We start from the raw sequence: 25,209 nt of genomic DNA, 5'->3' as shown, positions 1-25,209 counted from the left end.
TCCTCTGGATCAATAAGTAAGTATAGATATAGGATAAAGTATCTTTTGTCTAAATTTAGCATAGGTTGAACTTGATGGACGTACGTCTTTTTTCGATCTCATCTACTATGTTACTTGATTTATTTCCTTCCCACATTATAGAGGTGAGCTAGTGGGAGTTGGATTAGAGATACCATACATACCAAGCTCTAGGGTGGTGGTCCATAGGAAGAGAATCAGCTGGCACTGTTTAATTACAGTTACTAACTGCATTATCAACCACAAGGACTTCATATTTACACCCCACTTCAATTTGAGCAGATTTCTTTTTTTGTTTCAAATTTTTTATTGTTTTTTCAAGAGATATACAACATACAGTGAGTCAAGCTTTTGGGAAGAAAAAGAAAACAGAAGGGTAAGCATTGGGTCATCAATGAGACCCGGTAGGCTAATGACAATTACATAAACATACATATTAATAGATAGTTTTACACATAGCCTAACTTTTATATTTGTCGCAGCCGCTTCCTAGGATATCTCTTTTAAGTTAGCGTAAGAATAGAAGAGAGACAGAGGGGGGAGAAATAGAGAGGGGGGGGACAGAGGGTGAGAAGGGTTGTGGAAGTCTGGGCAAGGTATGATTAGGGAGAGGGGAGAGTGTTTTTCTCCTCTCCCCTCTCCGTCCCTCCTACTATTACAAGAGAACCTATTCGGGTATTTCTGTGGGTTATAGTTCTTGGTTTTCTTAGTCTTCTGGCCAAATCTCCCAGACCTTGTAGAATTGGTCTACTCTTTGATTAAGTTGTGCTGTAAGGAGTTCCATTAGTCTAATTTCTTTGATTCTACATAATACAGTTTGTCTTGAAGGGGCATTAATTTTTTTTCCAGGCCGCTGCAATTGTGCAGCGGGCTGCTGTGAGTACATGCAAAATCATTCTCTTTATTTGAGGTTGGAGGCCATCCGTAGGTCTCGAGAAGAGCATGGTCAGCGGGTCCACCTCCACCTCCAGGTGGTCTCGAATCATGGTTTGGATCATGATCCAGAACCCCTGGATCTTCGGGCAGGTCCACCAGATGTGAGCCATGTCTCCTCTTTGTCCACATCCCCTCTAGCACAAATCCGGGGATCCGGGGAAAATCTGGCTCAACCTATTCGGGATGAGGTACCATTGGAATAGAATTTTATATATGTTTTCCTTAATGGTTGTACAAATCGATGTTTTAGATGCTGCTTCCCAGATATCCTCCCAGTCATCCCTATCAATTTCAACATTCAATTTTTCGGCTCATTTCAACATATAGTTGTGGTTGGAGTTTGCCGCCTTTCTCGCCATTCCTAGATATATCTCCGAGATCAAACCTCTACAGTAGTAGCCTCTTTTGTATAATTTTTCAAATTGTGTTTGGGGTTGAAATCCCGACTTTTTCGCAACTGTTTGTAAGAAATGTCTAATCTGAAGATATCCGAATATCGGAAGATTGGTTATATTGTATTTTTCTTGGAGGTCTTGGCATGGTAAATTTTTTCCTTTTGCTACAAAATCATCAGCTACTACAATATTTAAGTCCCTGTAATGCTCAAGTTCTTTCGGGAGGCAGCCAGGCGGGAATTCAGGGTTATTAATTAATCGGGGTGAGTAGGGACGGGGAGGAAGCCAAAACATATTTCCTTTACTTCTAGACCATATCTTCCACGTACATCTCATTGCACCCAGTTTAAGGTTTTCAGCGAAGATCTCTCCTCCTCTACCAGACCAGAGAGCGGCTGGCAGAGAAAGAGGGTTCGCATAGGTAGACTCAATTCCTAACCAACAGCACAATGCCAGGTTATTATTCCACATTATAACTTGTTTTAGTTGGGCCGCCTGATAGTATTTCATGATATCCGGGACTCCAATACCTCCGCAATCCTTAGGGGCTAGTAAAATTGATCTAGCCACCCTTGGTCTTTTGTTTTTCCAGATGAATTGGAAAATTCTATTTTGGATATTTTTGAGTTCAGAAAGTGGGATATCGATTGGTAGAGTCTGAAAATAATATAGAAGTCTTGGAAGGATATTCATTTTAACTGTAGCTATTCTTCCTAGCCAAGATATCTGGTATTCATTCCAGCTCAGAAGATCTTTTTTGATCTGTGCAAAAAGAGTGGGTAGTTGTGTAGGTACAGTGATTTATACATGTTTGTTATCTGTATTCCCAGATATTTAATTTTTGAGGCACTCCATTTGTAGGAAAAGTTTGTTTGTAGTAGCTTAATTTCAGGTGCTGTCATAGTAATATTTAATGCCTCTGATTTATCTGTGTTAATTTTGTATCCTGAAATTTTCCCGAATTGTACTAATTGGGCTTGTAAATTCGGGAGGGAAGCCAAGGGGTTAGCTAGTGTCAAAATAATATCATCCGCGAATAGGGAAATTTTGTAATTTGTCCCTCCAATTTCAATTCCTTTCATATTTTTTTCGTCTCTGATTGTCGCTGCCAAGGGTTCAATAGTGAGGGCGAATAGGAGCGGAGATAAGGGGCATCCTTATCTAGTACCATTATTAATTTTTATAGGGCTTGAGTCACCTCCTGGGAGTTTTACGAATGCTGTGGGAGTTTTGTAGAGAGCTCCAACGCCCTCTAGAAACTGGCCCTTAAATCCGAATTTTATCATTGTTTGATCTAAAAAGTCCCATCTTATTCTGTCAAATGCTTTTTCAGCATCCAGACTCAATAAGATTGCCTTTGTGTTGGAGAGATGTATATGGTCGATAATATCAATAATTTTCCTTGTGTTGTCGGAAGCTTGTCTTCCCGTGACAAATCCAACTTGGTCTATATGTATTAAACCTGTCAGAATAGGGGTAAGCCTATTTGCTAGAATTTTACTAAAAAAAAATTAAGTCTGAATTTAGGAGGGAAATAGGTTGTAGTTACCACATAGTAATGGGTCCCTTCCTTCTTTATGGATAATTGCCAAATTCGCCTTGGACATTGATGGCGGGATGGCTGCTCCTTCCAGAAATGAATTGAAAACTTCAAGCATATATGGGGCTAATACCTTCTTAAATTTATTGTAGTATCGGTTTGAAAAAACATCTGATCCTGGCGTCTTATTTACTTTAAAATTTTTTATTGCATCTGACAGTTCCTCCTGTGATATAGCTTTGTTTAGTTCCTGGGAATTTGCCTCGGATAGTTCTTGGAGATTACATTTCTCCAAATATCTAGAAATGGCCTCTGATCCTGAGGATCTGTTCTGGGGGTAATTTAGGTTATATAATTTGGAGAAGAAGTCTGAGAACTCCTTAGCTATTCGCTTTTTCGTTGAACGTTTTTACTCCTGGTTTGGTTTGAATAACAGATATTTGTGACTTAGTTCTCAGCTTGGAGGCCAATAGCCGATCCGCCTTGTTACCCTTATCATAAAACTTTTGTTTGGTCCATCTTAGTGCCCTCTCCACCTAGTCTAGTTGGATCTGCTTGAGTTCAGTCCTGGTTTTATCTAATAATTTAAATATTTTTTTTGATGGATTGATTTTATGTTTTTGTTCTAGTAATTTTACTTTTTCCGATAGTTCTTTATAAAGTTTTTGTTTCTCCTTTTTTTTTATGTGATGCTATGGAAATGAACGCTCCTCTTATTGTTGCCTTATGGCTTCCCATAGCATCGCTGGGGATTCCACCGTTCCCTCGTTCAGCATAAAGTATTCTATACGTTTTTGTTTGAACTATCCTCTACTTCTAAATGGTTGAGTAGGGAGTCATTCAGTTTCCAATTATATTGATTGTTTGTACAAAAGGGTAGAGAGAGCACCAACTCGACCGGGGCGTGATCTGACCATGAGATAGAGCCTATTTCTGACTGGGTGGATGCCTGGAAGACCTCTTTGGTACCTAGGAAATAGTCAATCCTCGAATAGGTCTGGTGCGGGGAGGAGTAGAACGTGAAGTCCCGCTGCCGGTGGTGTTGTGCTCTCCAAATATCGATGAGTGAGTATTCATTTAATATATCTCTAAATTCTTTGGCCTTTTCTGTTTGCCTAGGGTGGGGAGCTCCCACTGCGCTTGACCTGTCTTGGTCTGGAATGGCTACCATATTCAGGTCTCCTGCCATGATTATCGCCAAATTAGGTTGAGCTGATAGGGAGTCACACACTTCCCTTAGAAATTTTGTCTGGCTTTCATTAGGGCGTAAATATTGACCAATATTGTTTCCACTCCGGATAAAGATCCATATAAAATTAGAAATCTGCCTTCTGGATCTGCTATCTCTTTGTTTAGAATAAATGGTGTAGTGTGTTTAAATAATATAGCTACTCCTCACTTTTTGGCAGAGTAAGAAGCATAATATGCTTGGGGGTAAACTCTCTTGAAAGTGTTTGGGGGGATTGTTGTATTAAAGTTAGGGGGGATGGTCGGTAGAATCTCGTGGGGACTGGATGTTTTGTATATAGAACCTCTCATTCCTCACCAGCCGGGATCCTCTGCGTGGCAATTGTCTGGGATGTTCTTGGTATTCTCACCGGCGGTCGCTGATTTTGATCTTCATCTGCATCCTCAGGGGCTGATCCGTCATTCGTGTGGGAGAGACCCAGTCCTCTCAAAAATCGTGGGCCATCTTCGGCATATGACAAGGTATGAATTCAATTAAATTCAATTCTCTTCGTCGAGCTATAGTTGCCCTAGATAAGTCACTGTACATTTCTATGTGCGAGTTGCAAAATTGCAGGTTTCCCTTCTCCCTACCGGCTGTTAGAATTTTTTCTTTCGTTGAGTAATAACGGAGTCTGATGAGGACGTCCCTAGCCCTCTTGGGGTCTGTTGATTTGGGGCCCGGGGTTCTGGGGGCTCGATCCATCTCCATTTTTTCTGGTGTTAGGTCAGGTACCAGGTATACAAATAGATCTGTTAGGTAGGGGCGCAGCTGCTCAGTGTCAACCGATTCCGGAATGTATCTTACCCGGAGGTTTTGCGGCGATCACGGTTTTCTTGTTCTTCAGCATTTTCTCTGAACGCTCTTATTTCAAAATGCAGACGGTTGATTTCGTCCTCCGCCGATGAGTGGGCCTGCTCAAGCGCCTCCACTTTGTGATTAGGGTGTCCGTTTTGGCAGCTAGTAAGTTCATGTCCGATCGTAGGGTGTTCACCGCTTTGGACAGGTCTTCTTGGAACCCTATACGCATTCTTATAAATAGGGCTTCTAGATAGTCCTTGTTTATTTCTGTGCTTACTCCTTCCATTTCTTGATCCTGGGCACCGCTCGGGCCTTCCAGCGTGCTCACCAGGCCGCCATCTTGGGTAGATTCGCAACTACCCGCGGGCTTCTGACTCGGTGGGAAATAGTTCAATACACTCTGCTCGGCTGCTTTTTTGAACTTGTTACTCATCCTGTATACCTTCCCCTGTTCTTTTGTTTTGTGGTGGAAATTCTTCCGATCTGCGCTGTTTTAGTATACTATTCGATGGAGGGCTCTGGAGCTCTCTCCTCAAGTGTCCATAAGCGGTGACGTCACCGGAAGTCTCCGAGCAGATTTCTTTTAAGTATACATTTTACTCTAGGATGCATTGATAATTCCTTTTTTCAAGCAAGCTCATATACTTCAATCAATTACAGATTGTTATTTTGTGTTCATGATTTTGAAGCATTGAACCACAGAACTTTCTTTCTATTTTTCTTACATTAATGCGATAAGATGTTGTTATACAGAACATTAAGAGGCTGATGAGTACGGAGACCAGAGTCAGAGAGAGAAAGATCAGTGCAAGGCTGCGCTTGTAGTGCCGACAACAGCGACGCAACTTTGCGGCAAAACGAATGCATTGCCGCCATCGCGTGCGCTTATAGTAAGCGCGAAGCGACGGAATGGTCGCGATCACTGGAAGTCATCTCTATTTGATTTTCCAGCGACCGTAGCCTAACCGTCGCGTCGCCGGCACTATAAGCGAAGCCTTAGAATACAGACAGAATAACGCACGTTAGAGAGCGGGTGTGCCTCCATATTGCTGTTTTTCTTACAGTATGTAGAACTGGCGGGATAAAGAAACTGGTATTATCTGCCTGAGTTTCTCCTTTTGTCACCAATAATTCCCACATCATGGTCATTGTTTTGCCCTGCAAGGTTTTGCCCTGAACATGACCGCAATCCCTCGCTAATATCTGCGCAGTGACACAAACTGTTACTTAGATACTGTATCGGGGAGCACCCTGAGATTACTGCGAATGTTTGTTTATTTACCCTTTATAAAATGTCATTATTTGTATTTGGTGTTTTAAAGTCCCATTTAACCCACATTCATTCTGTGCCTGGAAGCTGCTTTCCCCTTTATTGCTCATTCTGTTGTTCTATGTTCCTGCGGCTCTCATGTCCTCCCTTACTATACCGTTCCTTCTTTACCTGCTTATTCTGCTCATTTCAATGTTTCATTAGCTAAAAATAACACTTGTGGCTCCGTTTGCATGTCTCAGACAGGTCTTCCACTGCAGCCAGGGATTCTGGGTAATGACATGCAAATGAGCACTCAGTGATTTAAAGTGGGACCCTGTAACAGGGGACTTATCCCTGTTCACAAAGGTGCCTCTAATCCAGCAGTGTGGTGGTTAACTGCTGGTAGCAAATTAACTAGCACCACCTGCCTGATTACAGGTAGTAGAAAAAGCCTGCCTTTAAGACAGGAAGTAACTCCTCCCTAGCTCTGACTGAGAGCTGACCTTTGGAGAGACAGAGCAGAGGTTCTTGAGTCCCAGGAGAGACTGACCAAGAGAAACCCAGATCTCTGGAGCTGAGCGGTCTTGAGCTCTGTACAGCAGAGCTGAATTCAAGACACAGGGACAACTACTGCACCTGAAGCTGAACCAGGAAGTGAGATTTTCCCTCCAAGAAACAGATAAGACTTTTATTCTTAAGAGACTGCTTATATCTGCTTATTTTCATGCTATATGTTTTGGGGCTGCGAGAACTGCTTGACTAAGGGAGATGTGAACTAATTGCATAGGATTTCACTAGAAATACTCCCAAGTGAACGGAAGCTTTGTTCTCCCCCCTCTGTGTTTGAATTTCCTGATGAAAAGTAACAGGCACAATAAAGACTATTATAATTTCACATTATAAAGCCTCCTAATTGTGTATCTCTTTGAACGTCCGTCCACATATGGTGTCAGAGAAGTGGGATAAGAGGTGTCTTTGTAGTTAAAAAGGACCGGAGAGTTTTATGTGAAATTTTTTGTTATGCTTTTTTGCCTACAAACAGTCTGAGAAACTTAGAGGAAAAAAAAAAAAAAAAAAACCTCATGCAGCAGAGATCAGAATTAAAGGGACACACCACTGCACTGAAACTTACACTGCATTGAAACTTACAAAATCACAGATGGACTCTTTACCCCAATCCCAAGAGGAGAGAGACTGCTGAAGCAGCAAAAACTTTATTTGCCTATCACAAAGCGTAATATGGTCATTGAAATAGGGGTCTTTGCCTTTCAGCCATATTCAGGGTTCAAGAAGTGAGTCAGCCCTTGGAAAGGGATAGGTGTTTGTTGTTTTCAAAAGTTTCGCTGAAGCAGTGAATACAGATGGTGACCCACGAGTGGTACTGATTTTGCAAATAAAGGTTGCCACACCGCATAGGGCTACCAGCTGTGAATGGAGTATATGCAGAAAAGTGTGAAAATTGATACAAGACTGTGCTGAAGCAAGGGAATTTTTAGCAAACAAATGCTGAGTGTAAAATTGCCCTATAAAGAAAAAGGTTTTTCAAAGCCAATTGCTGAGTGTTGAGTCCACTGCAAAGAATGTTTTTTTTTCTGCAAGTAAAAAAGTATGCCTATTATCTTGGGAGCAAAACAGACACCCAAAGTGTGAAGTGTGAATGCCATAATACCCAAAGATGAGACTGAAAATTACTGAACTCAGGCAGAAAACCAAATTCTGTTGCTGAAGCGGAGGGATTGCACCTAGCAAATAAATGGTGTATAGCAAATAGACTTTTTTTTTACCTAGCAACTGCACAATCTTGTATACCTGATAAAAGAAAATGCATGCACAGCACTGCGGATATTGAAGAAAATTTTTTTTACCCAAGAAAGAAAAATCTACAGAGATGCCTGTGAGAGCCACGACCTCTACAAGCAAAATATGCCCATCTGTAGGACTATCACAATTGGGGTTCTAGCAAATACAGTGGCAACAGCTGCAATAGCGCCTCCTGAGGTCAGGAAGAAAATTACACCTGATAGCCTAAAAATGGAAGACAAGATGCAGCGTTCCTGTAATGAACCCTACCCCACTGAAGAGTGGCCCTTCCAGTCCAATAAAGAGAAAGACATCTCTTACGGGGAACCCGAACCGAGTCACACCCACAAAACACCCCAAGAATGGTGGGGGTGCCTGAACTCGGCACGAACAGAAAAGACCGCTCCCTTTGATGAAGAATATGATCAGCAGGAGACAGAGCGGGAGCAGTGGATCACCGAATATTTCCGTCAGCTATTACAGTTGCAAGAAAAGCCGGGTGGATCCAGTGACGCTGCTAGAACTTCAAATGAAGATGGAGACCCCAGTATCCCTGAAGGGACGGTGTCATCCAAATCAAAAAGGAAGAAAAAGAAAAGCGGTTCTTCACTTACCGTGGAAGTTACAGACACGCCCACAGATCCTGTGGAGAAAAAGGGGGACCGAGATGCCCTGCGGGCTAGAGAAAATGGAGAATTCGTCCCGCGTATAACCGAATATCCAGAGGGCCCAAGGCAGAAGTCGTGTACCCCAAAGAAGTGTATGTCCGGTGCCAACAGTGAGGAACCCTCAACCAGTCATCCCAGGGAAGCGGAGCCGGAACCAGTGAGTGACGATCCCTTGACCAGCTCTGAAGACGCCCTGAAAATTGCCAGGCGTGACTGTGATTTACTCCGTGAACAATTGAATCAAAAGAAAGATGGTTACGCGGAGCTACTGAAAAATAACGTGAAGCTACAGAAATATGTGCTCGCAATGTACTCTACAGCCAGGACAGAATTGGACGATCTCAAGACTGAGCTAGATACTGCAAATGCTGCTATTTCCGCCATGGATGAAAAGCAGAGCCAATCTGATAAAATGGTGGCTACGCTAAAGCGGAAGTATGAGGAGGCACTGAAGCAGATGACAGTCTTCCAGCAAAAGGTTCACACTCTTCGCATAGAGCTGAATGCCTCACAACAGGAGGTCAACAGTGTCCAGATAGAGGTGGACATAGCTCAGAAAGAGGTTCAGACACTCCACACAGCACTGGATGCCTCACATCATGAGACCAACAGCTGCCGCACAGACCTGGAAGTTTCCAGAAAGGAACTACACAGTCTCACTGAGGAGCTGGACATTTCAAGGAAAACTATCCTACATCTTAACTTAGATCTCAAAGTCTCTCAGAAGGAGCTTCAGAACTTAAACCTGGAGATGGAAGTCTCACTCCAGGAGACAGCCCGCCTCCAAGCAGATGTGCAAAAATGGAAGGTAGACTGCAAGGAAGCCCTGAATAGTACAAAGACTGAAAAAAGAGAAAATTTAAGATTAAAAAAAGAAAATTCTGAGTTGACAGAATACGTCAAGGGAAAGAATGAAGAGCTGCAGGCTCTTAAAAAAATAAATAAACTTTTGAAAGAGGAAATGTTTGAAGCAGAGCACCGACTGCAGAACCAACTGCAAGGTCTGCGTACACACCTCCAGTATGTTGAGGAGAAGCAGCAAGCGCTGCAGGAAGAAAAGCTGCAGGCTGCTAAAGAGGTACAAGCGCTGCAGGAACGTCTGAATACCCAGTACGTCCCCACAGAGCAGTATGAGGAGCTAAAGGCCACGCTGCATGTCTTCAGAGCATCATTGGAGGCGGAGCTTCGATACCAGGTGACTCTGTATGAGAGGGAGCGTGAGAAGGCTCAGAAACTGGAGCAAGAGCTGGAGAGACAGAGAGACTGTTCCATTCCCTTGAGTCAGTACACCAAGGAGGAAACAGACGCAGCGGCAACCTTGACAACAAAAATTATGGAGCTCCAGAATATGAAGGAGACTCTAATACAGCCACCTAAAAAAGCACTAGCCAAACCTACAGCTGCCCAACAGGCAACAAACAGAGGTAGGAGTGCAGAATCAAAGCCAGAAGAATCCTTAGCTGAGGAAGCTGAAAAAATAGGACGTTCTCTGGAAAAGGAGGTGGAGGTGCAACTCAGTCTCAAAGAAGGTGAATTGGCGACTCTGTGGTGTGGAGAAGAGCAGAAAACTCTAAGGGCTAGTCCTAACTGCTCTACAACTGTTGCCATACACTTTGTCTATAAAAAGAGGAGTGCCCGACGCAACAGAAATCTCATGACCACGCACGCGATAAAAAGACTTTACGTGGAAAAAGTCCTCCTCGAGCGACTGAGGAGTGCTGATCTCAAACACCTTCGGGAGGAGACAAAAATAAACTGGAGAAAGGGCGCCAATCCCAGCGGGACAGAGGGTTCTCTTCCTCCATCCACTCTCATTCAAGTCACAGAAAGATCTCAAATGAGAGTGGAAGGATGGGCTTTGGCCGTGGTAAGCCCGAGCTTCCCACGAACAGGGGAGGTATGTAACAGGGGACTTATCCCTGTTCACAAAGGTGCCTCTAATCCAGCAGTGTGGTGGTTAACTGCTGGTAGCAAATTAACTAGCACCACCTGCCTGATTACAGGTAGTAGAAAAAGCCTGCCTTTAAGACAGGAAGTAACTCCTCCCTAGCTCTGACTGAGAGCTGACCTTTGGAGAGACAGAGCAGAGGTTCTTGAGTCCCAGGAGAGACTGACCAAGAGAAACCCAGATCTCTGGAGCTGAGCGGTCTTGAGCTCTGTACAGCAGAGCTGAATTCAAGACACAGGGAAAACTACTGCACCTGAAGCTGAACCAGGAAGTGAGATTTTCCCTCCAAGAAACAGATACGACTTTTATTCTTAAGAGACTGCTTATATCTGCTTATTTTCATGCTATATGTTTTGGGGCTGCGAGAACTGCTTGACTAAGGGAGATGTGAACTAATTGCATAGGATTTCACTAGAAATACTCCCAAGTGAATGGAAGCTTTGTCTCCCCCCCCCCCCTGTGTTTGAATTTCCTGATGAAAAGGAACAGGCACAATAAAGCCTATTATAATTTCACATTATGAAGCCTCCTAATTGTGTACCTCTGTGAACGTCCGTCCACAGACCCCTATAAGCTTATGCCTGCCGCATAACGCAGCCGGGGATTTGTGCTGAGAAAGCTGTGTAATACAGCGCGCGCGCGCGCACACACACACACACACACACACACACACACACACACACACTCACACTCACACACCTTGTGCTGAGAAAGCTGTGTAATACGGCACACATGCACACACACACACACACACACACACACCTTGCGCTGAGAAAGCTGTGTAATACGGCACACATGCACACACACACACCTTGTGCTGAGAAAGCTGTGTAATACGGCACACATGCACACACACAAACACTCACACCCCTTGTGCTGAGAAAGCTGTGTAATACGGCACACACACACACACCTTGTGCTGAGAAAGCTGTGTAATACGGCGCGCGCACACACACCTTGTGTTGAGAAAGCGGTGTAATACGGCACACACACACACACACACACACACACCTTGTGCCGAGAAAGCTGTGTAATACGGCACACACACACATACACACACACACCTTGTGCTGAGAAAGCTGTGTAATACGGCACACACACACACACACACACACACCTTGTGCTGAGAAAGCTGTGTAATACGGCACACACACACACACACACACACACACACACACACACCTTGTGCTGAGAAAGCTGTGTAATATGGCACACACACACACACACACACCTTGTGCTGAGAAAACTGTGTAATACGGCACACACACACACACACACACACCTTGTGCTGAGAAAGCTGTGTAATACGGCACACACACACACACACACACACACACACACACACCTTGTGCTGAGAAAGCTGTGTAATACGGCACACATGCACACACACACACACACACACACCTTGTGCTGAGAAAGCTGTGTAATACGGCACACACACACACACACACACACACACACACACACACACACCTTGTGCTGAGAAAGCTGTGTAATACGGCACACACACACACACACACACACACACACACACACACACACACACACACACACACACCTTGTGCTGAGAAAGCTGTGTAATACGGCACACACACACACACACACACACACACACACACACACACTTATCGGGGTGCCATGTTCATATGGATAAGAAGTAAAGAGTGTAGCACTGCGAGTGCTCATTCGCATGTCATTACCCAGAATCCCTGGCTGCAGTGGAAGCACTGTGTGCTAAGAGATAATGGGGAATGGCAGGGTGGCAGACCTGACTGGGACGTGCGAATGTTCCCACACGTGGTACTCTTTCCTGCTGCGCACTGTATGGTGCGGGGTTTGTGTCACTTTGTTTTAATGTCTAATGAAAGACACTGAAATTCGGGGCCCTTCAGATTTCAGGAGTTGGGCAAAGAATCTGACATCAAAATATTCCTTCCTCGTCCTGTTACGGGGTTAGGGGCTTCTCTGAATGTCCCACCCTTTATCCTACAAACGTATATTGTTTCATGGTATATCTTTATTCTGGAGGTGCAGGTGTCTGTGTAAGTAGAGCGCGCACGTCTGTGTGAGAGAGTTTTTAAAGCTTCCAGTGACTGAGCTCCAGATCAGACCCAACGCTAACACCACCCAACTCCTGTTACTAGTTTTAAATACCTGGGCATATGGTTTGACTCCCACTTAACATTCGGGATGCACATTGATACCCTGACATCCAAAACCTATGCCAAACTAGGTGTACTTTACAGGAACAAATCCTCCCTAAGGCTGCGCTTATAGTGCTGGCGACGGCAACACGACCGATGTCACCCGTCGCCACCCGCGAAAGTTGTAATTTGTTTTTCTGCGACTGTCGGCAGTGACGTCACTAAAGGGGGCAGGCCGTGCAATTTGATTGGTTTACAGAGTCGCGTGTGGCGACTCTCTAAAAAATCAAATAGATCCGGCTAGCAAGTTTTCAGACGCTCCCTCGCACTTACTATAAGCGCTGGCGACGGAGTCAATTGTCACCGTTGCGGGCACTATAAGCACAGCCTAAGTCTGCTGGTCAGAAAGCGTATCGCACAGCAGATGCTAATGCCAATTATCAACTATGGAGACATAGTATACGGCTCGGCACCCCAAACCCACCTTAGCAAACTTGACACCCTCTACAACTCAATTTGTCGTTTTGTTCTCCAATGCAACTACAACACACATCACTGCGAAATGCTCAAAGAACTAGATTGGTCATCACTCGAGTCTAGGCGCAAAGTTCACCTTTCCTGTCTTGCCCAAATACTTTCTGGGCAAGCTACCCGCCTATCTGAACATGTTCCTCACCCCTACCACATGCAGCACTTTTCATCTGAGATCTGACTCCAAAAGACTGTTCATGGTCCCAAGGCTCCTCCTTCTCTTACCGTGCCCCCCCAAAACTGGACAACCTACCGGAAACTCTCACAACTGCCACCAGTCGTAAATTCTTTCAAAACTAAAACTCTCACATTTTAATCTGGTCTGTTAAGGGTGAGGGGCGGGGGGTAGACCCCCCCCCTAACAAACGCTGGCTCCTAAAACTTCTGCCTGGCTCCCAAGTACTGAATAAGTGTCCCCCCTTATTATGATTATTATTACCCGTGTAATAAGGCTGCGCTTATAGTGCCGGCGACGCCGCTTCAAAACAAATGCATTGAATCTGCAGCATGCGCTTATAGAAGGCGCGACGGAGCGACGTGAATCTCTGTAGTCAGTAGAATTTTATTTTTACAGCGACGGTCTCACCATGTGACAGGCTATAAACCAATCAGAAAGCTTCTGATGCAGGGAGAGGGGGGATGTGTGTGTGTTGGTGTGTGATTGTGTGACCCCCACCCAACCCACAGCGCACCTAACACGGACTGTGGGGGGCTGGTGGCTGGCGGGGGCCCGGTGGCAGGTCACCGCAGTTGCTGCTGGCCCTGCCCTGGTGCAGGCAGGCGCGCGACGGGCCTCCCTCTCACGCCAGCAGCTTAGCCCAGCTGACTTCCGGCGCTGCCGAGAGACCCGGCGCCGGGTGCAGCGTTTTTATTTTTTTTGTAACTGGCCCGGCCGCAGCCGGTCCCCCTAACCCATGGAGCCAGGGACACCAACACCAGCAGACCCCCCTGTTGACAGCCCTGTGTGGGGGGTTGTGTGTGTGCGTGATTGTGTGTGTGTGATTTGTGTGCAGGAGAGGCCTGCCGCTGTTGGCGTCCTGGGCCCGTGGGTCAGGGGGCCCAGCTGCCCGGGCCAGTTAATTAAAAAAAAAAAAAACGCTGCACCCAGTGCCTGGTTTCTATGACGGCAGCGCCGGAAGTCAGCTGAGCTAAGCTTCCGGTGCGCCGGCGTGAGAGGAAGGCCCGGTGTGCGCGTGAGCAGCCAGTGTGGGACTGATAGGTGCCTGCAGCGGGGCAGGGCCTGAGACAACTGCTGTGACATGCCGCCGGGCCCCCCGCAGTCCCGCCAGGCCCCCACCACTGACCCCCCCTGATTGATACGCCTGGTCGCCAAATTACGGCAGATTCTTCTCTCTTCCATATTTCCCGGGGTACTCGTCCTGTCGCCGAGTATGCTTTGGACTTCCGGACCATCGCGGCGGAGACCTCCTGGAACGATGGCTCACTATCAGCAGCTTTTTGGCAGGGTCTGTCGGATGCCATCAAGGACCAGCTGGCCACTATGGAGAGACCCATCAGATTGGAGGATCTCATTGCGGTCTGCATCCAGGTGGACCAGCGGCTACGAGAGAGAAGACTTGAACGCGCTCTTCCTCGTACCACCTCCTCTCGGTCTACCAGCCGCAGTCTCGTCCATTACGTTCCCCAACCCATGGATGAGCCCGAACCTATGCAGCTCGGAAGTCATCGGCTATCCGCGCCTGAGAGACAGCGCCGACGAGATGGTGGACTGTGCCATTACTGTGGTCATCCCGGTCATCTGCTGGTAAGCTGTCCTCTGCGACCGGGAAACGCCAGGACCCAATAAGGTATGAGAGGGTCTCGTTGGGTGTAATCTCTTCTCCTCTTTCTTCTTCTGAAGTACTTCCCACTCGTATAATGCTGCCTATTTCTCTGGCCTGGAATAACTCCCTGATTCCCGCCTCTGCATTTATAGATTCTGGGTCTCAGGGAAATTTACTGATCAGAGTTTTGCCTATAGGAATGGGCTTCCCTTCCGATCTGAGGCTGTTCCAGTTGGTCTGGAGGCCATATAGACGGGCGTCCCCTCCAACCAGCCTTTATTTCCCTGGAGACTTGTTCTCTATCCCTCTCCACGGAAGACGGTCACCAAGAGAAGATTATCTTGGACGTGATCCATACTCCATCGGTAGATGTGATTCTGGGACTCCCCTGGTTGCAACTTCATAACCCACAATTAGATTGGGTTAATAAAGAACCCATACGATGGAGCCCCAGTGCCTTAAGACCTGTCTTCCCCCCAAACGGATGTTAGCCGGAGTGGAATTACCCGCAGAGTATAAAACTTCCCTTCCAACGGTCTACTGGGACCTGGCGGACGTTTTTGATAAGGTACGTTCTGAAGTGTTACCTCCCCATAGAGACTTTGACTGTCCTCTTGAGCTCCTTCCCGGTGCTACCTTACCCAAGAGCCGTTCTTACCCCCTATCCATACCCGAGACCAAGGCCATGACCGAGTATATCCAGGATAATTTGAGGAAGGGTTTCATCCGTAATTCTTCATCTCCAGCTGGGGCTGGATTTTTTTTTGTTAAGAAAAAGGATAGTTCCTTGCGCCCCTGTATTGACTACAGGTCTTATCAAAATTACGATCAAGAACCGTTACCCCCTGCCACTTATTTCCGAACTCTTCGATCGTTTACAGGGGGCAACAATTTTTTCCAAACTTGATCTCCGCGGAGCCTATAACCTTGTCTGCATCCGTCAGGGCGACGAATGGAAGACCGCCTTTAACACCCGGGATGGGCATTATGAATATCTAGTCATGCCTTTCGGCCTGGGTAATGCTCCGGCGGTCTTCCAGGAGTTTGTCAACGAGATCTTCCGTGATCTCCTCGACAGCTTCGTTATCGTATACCTTGACGATATCCTTATTTTTTCCAAATCCCTCTCTGACCACATTCAACACACCAAATTAGTCCTGTCCCGCCTTCAGGAGAACAATCTCTATGCTAAGCTAGAGAAATGTTCTTTTCATCTTTCTTCCATTCCCTTTCTTGGATATATCATTTCTAGCACTGGCTTCTCTATGGACCCAGTCAAACTCAAGGCTGTCTTAGAATGGCCACAACCCACTTCCCTGAAAGCCATACAGCGATTCTTGGGATTTGCGAATTACTATCGTAAATTCATAAAGAATTTTTCTTCTACCGTGGCCCCCATTACTGCCCTCACCAAAAAGGGAGCTAACACAGCAGTCTGGTCTCCTGCAGCTCTCCAAGCTTTCGACTCCCTCAAAAAATCTTTCACTTCTGCTCCTATTTTGCGTCACCCTGACCCCGGCCTTCCCTTTACCCTAGAGGTAGACGCATCCGACGTCGGTGCTGGCGCCATTCTCTCTCAGAGACAGTCCCCACAGGCCAAACTTCATGCCTGTGGGTTCTTTTCAAAAAAAAATTCTTTGGCAGAACGGAACTATGACGTTGGAAACAGAGAGCTCCTGGCTATTAAACTCGCCCTTCAGGAATGGAGACATCTTCTGGAGGGAACGGAGACCCCCATTTCGATCTTTACTGATCATAAAAACTTACTTTACATTGAGAGTGCACGTCGCCTTGGGGCGCGTCAGGCTCGATGGTCTCTTTTTTTTCTCTCGAGATTTAATTATCTCATATCTTACATTCCTGGTTCAAAGAATCAAAAGGCAGACGCACTTTCACGTCAATTCCTGTTTCAGGACAATTCCGAAGTTATCTCCGAAACAATCTTACCCTCCAAATATATTATTTCGGCCAACTCTTTTGATATCCTGGATCAGGTCATGGCAGCACAATCTAATCTCCCGAGGGGCCTTATGGTGCCGGTCGGCCATCTGTATGCAGCTCCACGCTTCCTTACGAAGATTCTTGAGTGGGGTCATTCTTCTAGGTCAGCCGGTCATCAAGGCATTAGCAGGACTTCTGACCTCATTGGTCGTACCTTTTGGTGGCCAACCATGTTGCAGCACATTTCGGAGTACGTAAAAACTTGTCCAATCTGCGCCCAGGTTAAGACCGCTCGTAAAAAGCCGTACGGCCTTCTACAACCCCTCCCTATACCAGAACGCCCATTGAGTCATCTGTCCATGGACTTTGTGGTGGAACTTCCAATCTCTAAAGGGATGAACACCATTTTGGTTGTCGTGGATCGTTTTTCCAAGCAGGCCCATTTCATTCCTCTCAAAGGCCTACCCAATTCCCCTACCCTGGCAGACATTTTTGTTAAGGAAATATTCCGCATTCACGGAGTTCCTCTTTCCATCGTATCCGATCGAGGTACACAATTTGTCTCAAAATTTTGGCGGGCCGTCGCTCGCAGGATGGATATCACCCTCCATTTTTCGTCCGGGTATCATCCCCAGACTAATGGGCAAACCGAGAGAACGAACCAGACTCTGGAGCAATACCTCCGATGCTTCATAGCAGACAGCCAAGACAATTGGGTAGATTTACTTCTGTGGGCAGAGTTCTCCCATAACTCTTTAAAGAACAGCTCCACGTTGAAATCCCCTTTTTTCATTAATTATGGTTTTCACCCGGGTCAGCTGCCCATCACCTCAGTTCCTTCCGGGGTTCCAGCGACCGATGACCGAATCAAGGATCTTCAGGAATCCTGGAAAAGGATCCAAGAGGCTTTGAGAAACGCAACCCATAGACAAAAGGCACAGGCAGATCGTCACCGTCGTCAGGCACCAGTCTTCAAACCAGGGGATAAGGTCTGGCTCTCCTCCAAGAACATTAGACTGAAGACACCAAGCCACAAGCTGGCTCCCAGGTTCTTGGGTCCATTCTCAGTAATAGAACGGATCAATCCGGTGGCATATCGTCTGGAACTTCCTCCATCCATGGGGATACCCTCCGTGTTCCACGTGTCACTGCTGAAACCTGTGTCCCAGAGTCCACGGTTCCATAGGACACCGATTGACCCTAAACCAGTCATAGTTCAGGGGCAGGAAGAGTTTGAAATTCAGTCTATTCTGGATTCCAGGAGGACGAGGGGTTCGGTACAATACCTGGTTCACTGGAAGGGCTTTGGTCCAGAGGAAAGATCTTGGGTACCCTACCATCAAATACAGGCCCCTAGACTGCTGAGACTCTTTCACTCTAAATTTCCCCAAAAGCCATATTGGAGTCGTCCTGAGGCCGCTCCTCAAGGGAGGGGGGGGGGTACTGTAAGGTCCGGGGGAACACCTCTCTCTAAGGGGGTTCCTCCCGTGACTTTACCTGCCTCCGCTCCAGCTCTGCCTCTTCGCGGGCGGGATCTTCCTTCTCCTCCGCATCCCGCGGCGGCTACTGAACGCACGCATGCGCGCGCACGGCTGAGGACCTTTATGTCCTCCCTCAGGAGGAGTTCCCGCCCCCAGCTGAGGCCCCGCGCGGCGCACACGCCTGATGCGCGGGCACCGCTCACAAGCTGCACATCTAGCGCAGCTGTGGTAAGTTTCTCCCTACCAATCCCTATCTTCCCTGGGGCCGCTCCCTCGTTACTCCCCCTCTCCCTATTGGTCCCTCCTCCTACTTATACCTTGCTCAGCCATTCATTCTTTGGCTGAGCATAGCTTTGTGTGACCTGTGTTACCCACGGTCGTGCCTGCCTCAGTTCCTGTCTCTTTGTCTCCCTAGTGATCCCTTGTGTACCGAACCGGCTTGGCTGTGGACCCGCTCTGGACTTCGACCCTTGGCGTGTATCCTGACCTCCTGAACCCCTTTACCTCGGTTTGCGGATTCCTACCTACCTCCCGGCTCTGAACCCCAGGCTCTCGGTACCATCTATCTTCTGGAACCTCCCTTCTCGTCTGGCGAGTATCTCACTTTATCTTATACTCCCAGACGTTCCAGACGCCTATTTTCCACTTTCCAGGCGTGTCTCCGTAGCTGTGGGTGCAGTTGTTATCCATCTCACCTCAGTTTCAGGGTCCCTCCTTGTCCGTGGTGAGCACAGCGTAACATATATGTACTGGGGGTGTATTTTATATATGTACTGGGGGTGTATTTTATATATGTACTGGGGGTGTATTTTATATATATATATGTATTGGAGGTGTATTTTATATATATGTATTGGAGGTGTATTTTATATATGTGTATTGGAGGTGTATTTTATATATGTGTATTGGAGGTGTATTTTATATATATGTATTGGAGGTGTATTTTATATATGTGTATTGGAGGTGTATTTTATATATATGTATTGGAGGTGTATTTTATATATATGTACTGGGGGTGTATTTTATTTATGTACTGGGGGTGTATTTTATTTATGTACTGGGGGTGTATTTTACATATGTACTGGGGGTGTATTTTATATATGTACTGGGGGTGTATTTTATATATGTACTGGGGGTGTATTTTATATATGTATTGAGGGTATATTTTATATATGTATTGGGGATATTGGGGGGTTGGGGTATTTTTTAGATGTATTGGGGGGTGAGGGTATATTTCTATATGAATTGGGGGTTGGTGTGTATTTTTATATATATTGGGAGGTTGGTGTGTATTTATATATGTATTGGGGGTTGGATGTGTATTTTTATATGTATTGGGGGGGTTGGGGGTATATTTTTATATGTATTGGGGGTTGGGGTATATTTTTATATGTATTGGGGGTTCGGGGTGTATTTTTATATGTATTGGGGGTGGGGGTGTATTTTTATATGTATCGGGGGTTGGGGGTGTATTTTTATATGTATTGGGGGGTTGGGGTGTATTTTTATATGTATTAGGGGTTGGATGTGTATTTTTATATGTATTGGGGGTTGGGGGTGTATTTGTATATGTATTGGGGGTTGGGGGTGTATTTTTATATGTATTGGGGGTTGGGGTGTATTATTTTATGTATTGGGGGGTTGGGGGTGTATTTTTATATATATTGGTGGTGTATTTTTATATGTATTGGGGTGTATTTTTATATGTGTTGGGGGTGTATTTTTATATGTATTGGGGGTTGGGGGTGTATTTTTATATGTATTGGGGGTTGGGGTATATTTTTATATGTATTGGGGGGTTGGGGTGTATTTTTATACGTATTGGGGGGTTGGGGGTGTATTTTTATATGAATTTGGGGTTGGGGTGTATTTTTATATGTATTGGGGGTTGGAGGTGTATTTTTATATCTATAGGGGGGTTGGGGGTGTATTTTTATATGTATTGGTGGTGTATTTTTATATGTATTGGGGGTTGGGTGTATTTTTATATGTATTGGGGGTTGGGGGTGTATTTTTATATGTATTGGGGGTGGGGGTGTATTTTTATATCTATTGGGGGGTTGGGGTATATTTTTATATGTATTGGGGTTGGGGGTGTATTTTTATATGTATTGGGGGTTGGATGTGTATTTTTATATGTATTGGGGGGGTTGGGGGTGTATTTTTATATGAATTTGGGGTTGGGGGTGTATTTTTATATGTATTGGGGGTTGGTGTGTATTTTTATATGTATTGGGGGGTTGGGGTGTATTTGTAAATGTATTGGGGGGTTGGGGGTGTATTTTTATATGTATTGGGGGTGGGGGTGTATTTTTATATGTATTGGGGGTTGGGGTGTATTTTTATATGTATTTGGGGGTTGGGGGGTGTATTTTTATATGTATTGGGGGTTGGGTGTATTTTTATATGTATTGGGGGGTTGGGGGTGTATTTTTATATGTATTGGGGGGTTGGGGGTGTATTTTTATATGAATTTGGGGTTGGGGGTGTATTTTTATATGTATTGGGGGTTGGAGGTGTATTTTTATATATATATAGGGGGGCTGGGGGTGTATTTTTATATGTATTGGGGTTGGGGTGTATTTTTATATGTATGGGGGTTGGGGGTGTATTTTTATATGTATTGGGGGGTTGGGGTGTATTTTTATATGTATTGGGGGGTTGGGGGTGTATTTTTATATGTATTGGGGGTGGGCTGTGTATTTTTATATGTATTGGGGGTTGGGGTGTATTTTTATATGTATTGGGGGTTGGGGGTGTATTTTTATATGTATTGGGGGGTTGGGGGGTGTATTTTTATATGAATTTGGGGTTGGGGGTGTATTTTTATATGTATTGGGGGTTGGAGGTGTATTTTTATATATATATAGGGGGGCTGGGGGTGTATTTTTATATGTATTGGGGTTGGGGTGTATTTTTATATGTATTGGGGGTTGGGGGTGTATTTTTATATGTATTGGGGGGTTGGGGTGTATTTTTATATGTATTGGGGGGTTGGGGGTGTATTTTTATATGTATTGGGGGTGGGCTGTGTATTTTTATATGTATTGGGGGTTGGGGTGTATTTTTATATGTATTGGGGGTTGGGGGTGTATTTTTATATGTATTGGGGGGTTGGGGGGTGTATTTTTATATGTATTGGGGGTTGGGGGTGTATTTTTATATGTATTGGGGGGTTGGGGGTGTATTTTTATATGTATTGGGGGGTTGGGGGTGTATTTTTATATGTATTTGGGGGGTTGGGGGTGTATTTTTATATGTATTGGGGGGGTTGGGGGTGTATTTTTATATGTATTGGGGGGTTGGGGCGCTCAAGAGTGTGTGTGTGTGTCGCATTGTTATTACCCGTGTAGCAGAGCCCCTCCCCCTTATTGTTATTACCCTCCCCCCTTATTATTATTACCCCCCGGGTAACAGAGCCCCTCCCCCTTATTATTACCCCCCCCCCCGGGTAACAGAGGCCCCCCCTTATTGTTATTGCCCCCCCCTTATTGTTATTACCCCCGGGTAACAGAGCCCCTACCCCCTTATTATTACCCCCCGGGTAACAGAGCCCCCCCCCTTATTGTTATTACCCCCGGGTAACAGAGCCCCTCCCCCCTTATTGTTATTACCCCCGGGTAACAGAGCCCCTCCCCCCTTATTGTTATTACCCCCCGGGTAGCAGAGCCCCCTCCCCCCTTATTGTTATTACCCCCCCCCCCCCCCCGGGTAACAGAGCCCCTCCCCCCTTATTGTTATTACCCCCCGGGTAGCAGAGCCCCCTCCCCCCTTATTGTTATTACCCCCCCCCCCCCCCCCGGGTAACAGAGCCCCTACCTGCCTCCGCTGCAGGGAGCTGCTCCGCTGCTTCGCTCTGTGTGCAGAGCTGATCAGGGAGAGTGGGGCATTCGGGACTACAATTCCCAGAAGCCTCGGTTGAGTCACATGGCCCGTCTCAGCCAATCAGACGAGACCAGTCATAACGTCTAGTTATTACCTCTAGTGCTGCACAGTCTGCAGCAAGCACGCGGCCAATATAATCTGGGCATTATGGCTGCTCGCGCCTGATTGGCTGAGACGGCCCATGTGACCCAACCGAGGCTTCTGGGAATTGTAGTCCCGAATGCCCCACTCTCCCCGATCAGCTCTGCACACAGAGCAAAGCAGCGGAGCAGCTCCCTGCAGCGGAGGCAGGTAGGGGCTCTGTTACCCGGGTAATAATAATAAAGGGGGCAGGTAGGGGCTCTGCTACACGGGTAAAACAATGAGGGGGGAGGGGCTCTGCTACCCGGGTAATAATAATAAGGGGGGTGGGGCTCTGTAACCCGGGGGGTAATAACAATAAGGGGGAGGGGCTCTGTTACCCGGGTAATAATAATAAGGGGGGTGGGGCTCTGTTACCCGGGGGGTAATAACAATAAGGGGGAGGGGCTCTGTTACCCGGGTAATAATAATAAGGGGGGGAGGGGGACACATATATATATATATACAGACAGTACTTCGGAGCCAGGCACAAGTTTTAGGAGCCAGCATTTGCCCCTCACCCTGTCTGTGTGTGTCTTTGACACAAACTCTCATACACACACTCATACAGACACACACACTCATACAGACACACACACTCATACCGACACACACACTCATACAGACACACACACTCATACAGACACACACACACTCATACAGACACACACACTCATACAGACACACACACACTCATACAGACACACACACTCATACAGACACACACACTCATACAGACACACACACTCATACAGACACACACACACTCATACAGACACACACACTCATACATACACACACTCATACAGACACACACACTCATACAGACACACACTCATACAGACACACACACTCATACAGACACACACACTCATACAGACACACACACTCATACAGACACACATTTTTATTTATTTTTATAAGATGTTACAGGCAGTAATACAGTGAGAGTTACCTCTCGCTCTCACGCATGTCCTGGGCACAGAGTTATAACGTGTTACAGGCAGTAATACAGTGAGAGTTACCTCTCGTTCTCACGGATGTCCTGGGCACAGAGTTATAACGTGTTACAGGCAGTAATACAGTGAGAGTTACCTCTCGTTCTCACGCATGTCCTGGGCACAGAGTTATAACGTGTGTTACAGGCAGTAATACAGTGAGAGTTACCTCTCGTTCTCACGTATGTCCTGGGCACAGAGTTATAACATGTGTTACAGGAAGTAATACAGTGAGAGTTATCGCTTGTTCTCACGCATGTCCTGGGCACAGAGTTATAACATGTGTTACCAGGCAGTAATACAGTGAGAATTACCTCTCGTTCTCACGTATGTCCTGGGAACAGAGTTATAACGTGTTACAGGCAGTAATACAGTGAGAGTTACCTCTCGTTCTCACGCATGTCCTGGGCACAGAGTTATAACGTGTGTTACAGGCAGTAATACAGTGAGAGTTACCTCTCGTTCTCACGCATGTCCTGGGCACAGAGTTATAACATGTGTTACAGGCAGTAACACAGTGAGAGTTACCTCTCGTTCTCACGCATGTCCTGGGCACAGAGTTATAACATGTGTTACAGGCAGTAATACAGTGAGAGTTACCTCTCGCTCTCACGCATGTCCTGGGCACAGAGTTATAACATGTGTTACAGGCAGTAATACAGTGAGAGTTACCGGCCGTTCTCACGCATGTCCTGAGCACAGAGTTATAACATGTGTTACAGGCAGTGATACAGTGAGAGTTACCTCTCGTTCTCACGCATGTCCTGGGCACAGAGTTATAACATGTGTTACAGGCAGTAATACAGTGAGAGTTACCTCTCGTTCTCACGCATGTCCTGGGCACAGAGTTATAACATGTGTTACCAGGCAGTAATACAGTGAGAGTTACCTCTCGTTCTCACGCATGTCCTGAGCATAGAGTTATAAGATGTGTTACAGGCAGTAATACAGTGAGAGTTACCTCTAGTTCTCACGCATGTCTTGGGCACAGAGTTATAACATGTGTTACCAGGCAGTAATACATTGAGAGTTACCTCTCGTTCTCACGTATGTCCTGGGCACAGAGTTATAACGTGTTACAGGCAGTAATACAGTGAGAGTTACCTCTCGTTCTCACGGATATCCTGGGCACAGAGTTATAACGTGTTACAGGCAGTAATACAGTGAGAGTTACCTCTCGTTCTCACGCATGTCCTGGGCACAGAGTTATAACATGTGTTACAGGCAGTAATACAGTGAGAGTTACCTCTCGTTCTCACGCATGTCCTGGGCACAGAGTTATAACGTGTTACAGGCAGTAATACAGTGAGAGTTACCTCTCGTTCTCACGCATGTCCTGGGCACAGAGTTATAACATGTGTTACCAGGCAGTAATACAGTGAGAGTTACCTCTCGTTCTCACGCATGTCCTGAGCATAGAGTTATAAGATGTGTTACAGGCAGTAATACAGTGAGAGTTACCTCTCGTTCTCACGCATGTCCTGCGCACAGAGTTATAACGTGTTATAGGCAGTAATACAGTGAGAGTTACCTCTCGTTCTCACGCATGTCCTGGGCACAGAGTTATAACATGTGTTACAGGAAGTAATACATTGAGAGTTGCCTCTAGTTCTCACGCATGTCTTGGGCACAGAGTTATAACATGTGTTACCAGGCAGTAATACATTGAGAGTTACCTCTCGTTCTCACGTATGTCCTGGGCACAGAGTTATAACGTGTTACAGGCAGTAATACAGTGA

At 46.0% G+C, this 25,209-nt stretch overlaps 2 protein-coding genes across 5 annotated transcripts in view; one reads left to right on the top strand and one right to left on the bottom strand.

Moving 5' to 3' along the window:
- LOC142497976 (uncharacterized) overlaps positions 1-22,458 on the bottom strand; it is a 30,572-nt gene extending 8,114 nt beyond the window's left edge. The window contains exon 1 of one of the 2 annotated variants that reach the window (XM_075606469.1): positions 22,291-22,458. The gene's annotated coding sequence lies outside the window, so the exon portion shown is untranslated. Of the gene's footprint in view, positions 1-22,286 lie in introns of both variants that reach the window. The other variant, XM_075606468.1, reaches the window with a different exon arrangement.
- The window catches only part of LOC142497974 (uncharacterized), a 364,739-nt gene that overhangs the window by 278,050 nt on the left and 61,480 nt on the right, over positions 1-25,209 (top strand). The window contains exon 1 of one of the 3 annotated variants that reach the window (XM_075606462.1): positions 22,519-22,643. The exons of 1 other annotated variant lie outside the window; for it this stretch is intronic. The gene's annotated coding sequence lies outside the window, so the exon portion shown is untranslated. Of the gene's footprint in view, positions 1-22,518; positions 22,644-25,209 lie in introns of those variants that run through there. One more of the 3 variants, XM_075606461.1, reaches the window with a different exon arrangement.

The sequence above is a fragment of the Ascaphus truei genome, chromosome 6, assembly GCF_040206685.1.
Source record: "Ascaphus truei isolate aAscTru1 chromosome 6, aAscTru1.hap1, whole genome shotgun sequence".
Classification (NCBI taxonomy): domain Eukaryota; kingdom Metazoa; phylum Chordata; class Amphibia; order Anura; family Ascaphidae; genus Ascaphus; species Ascaphus truei.
The sequence above is the reverse complement of the archived record's forward strand: the minus strand, read 5'-3'. Positions and strand labels throughout refer to the sequence as shown.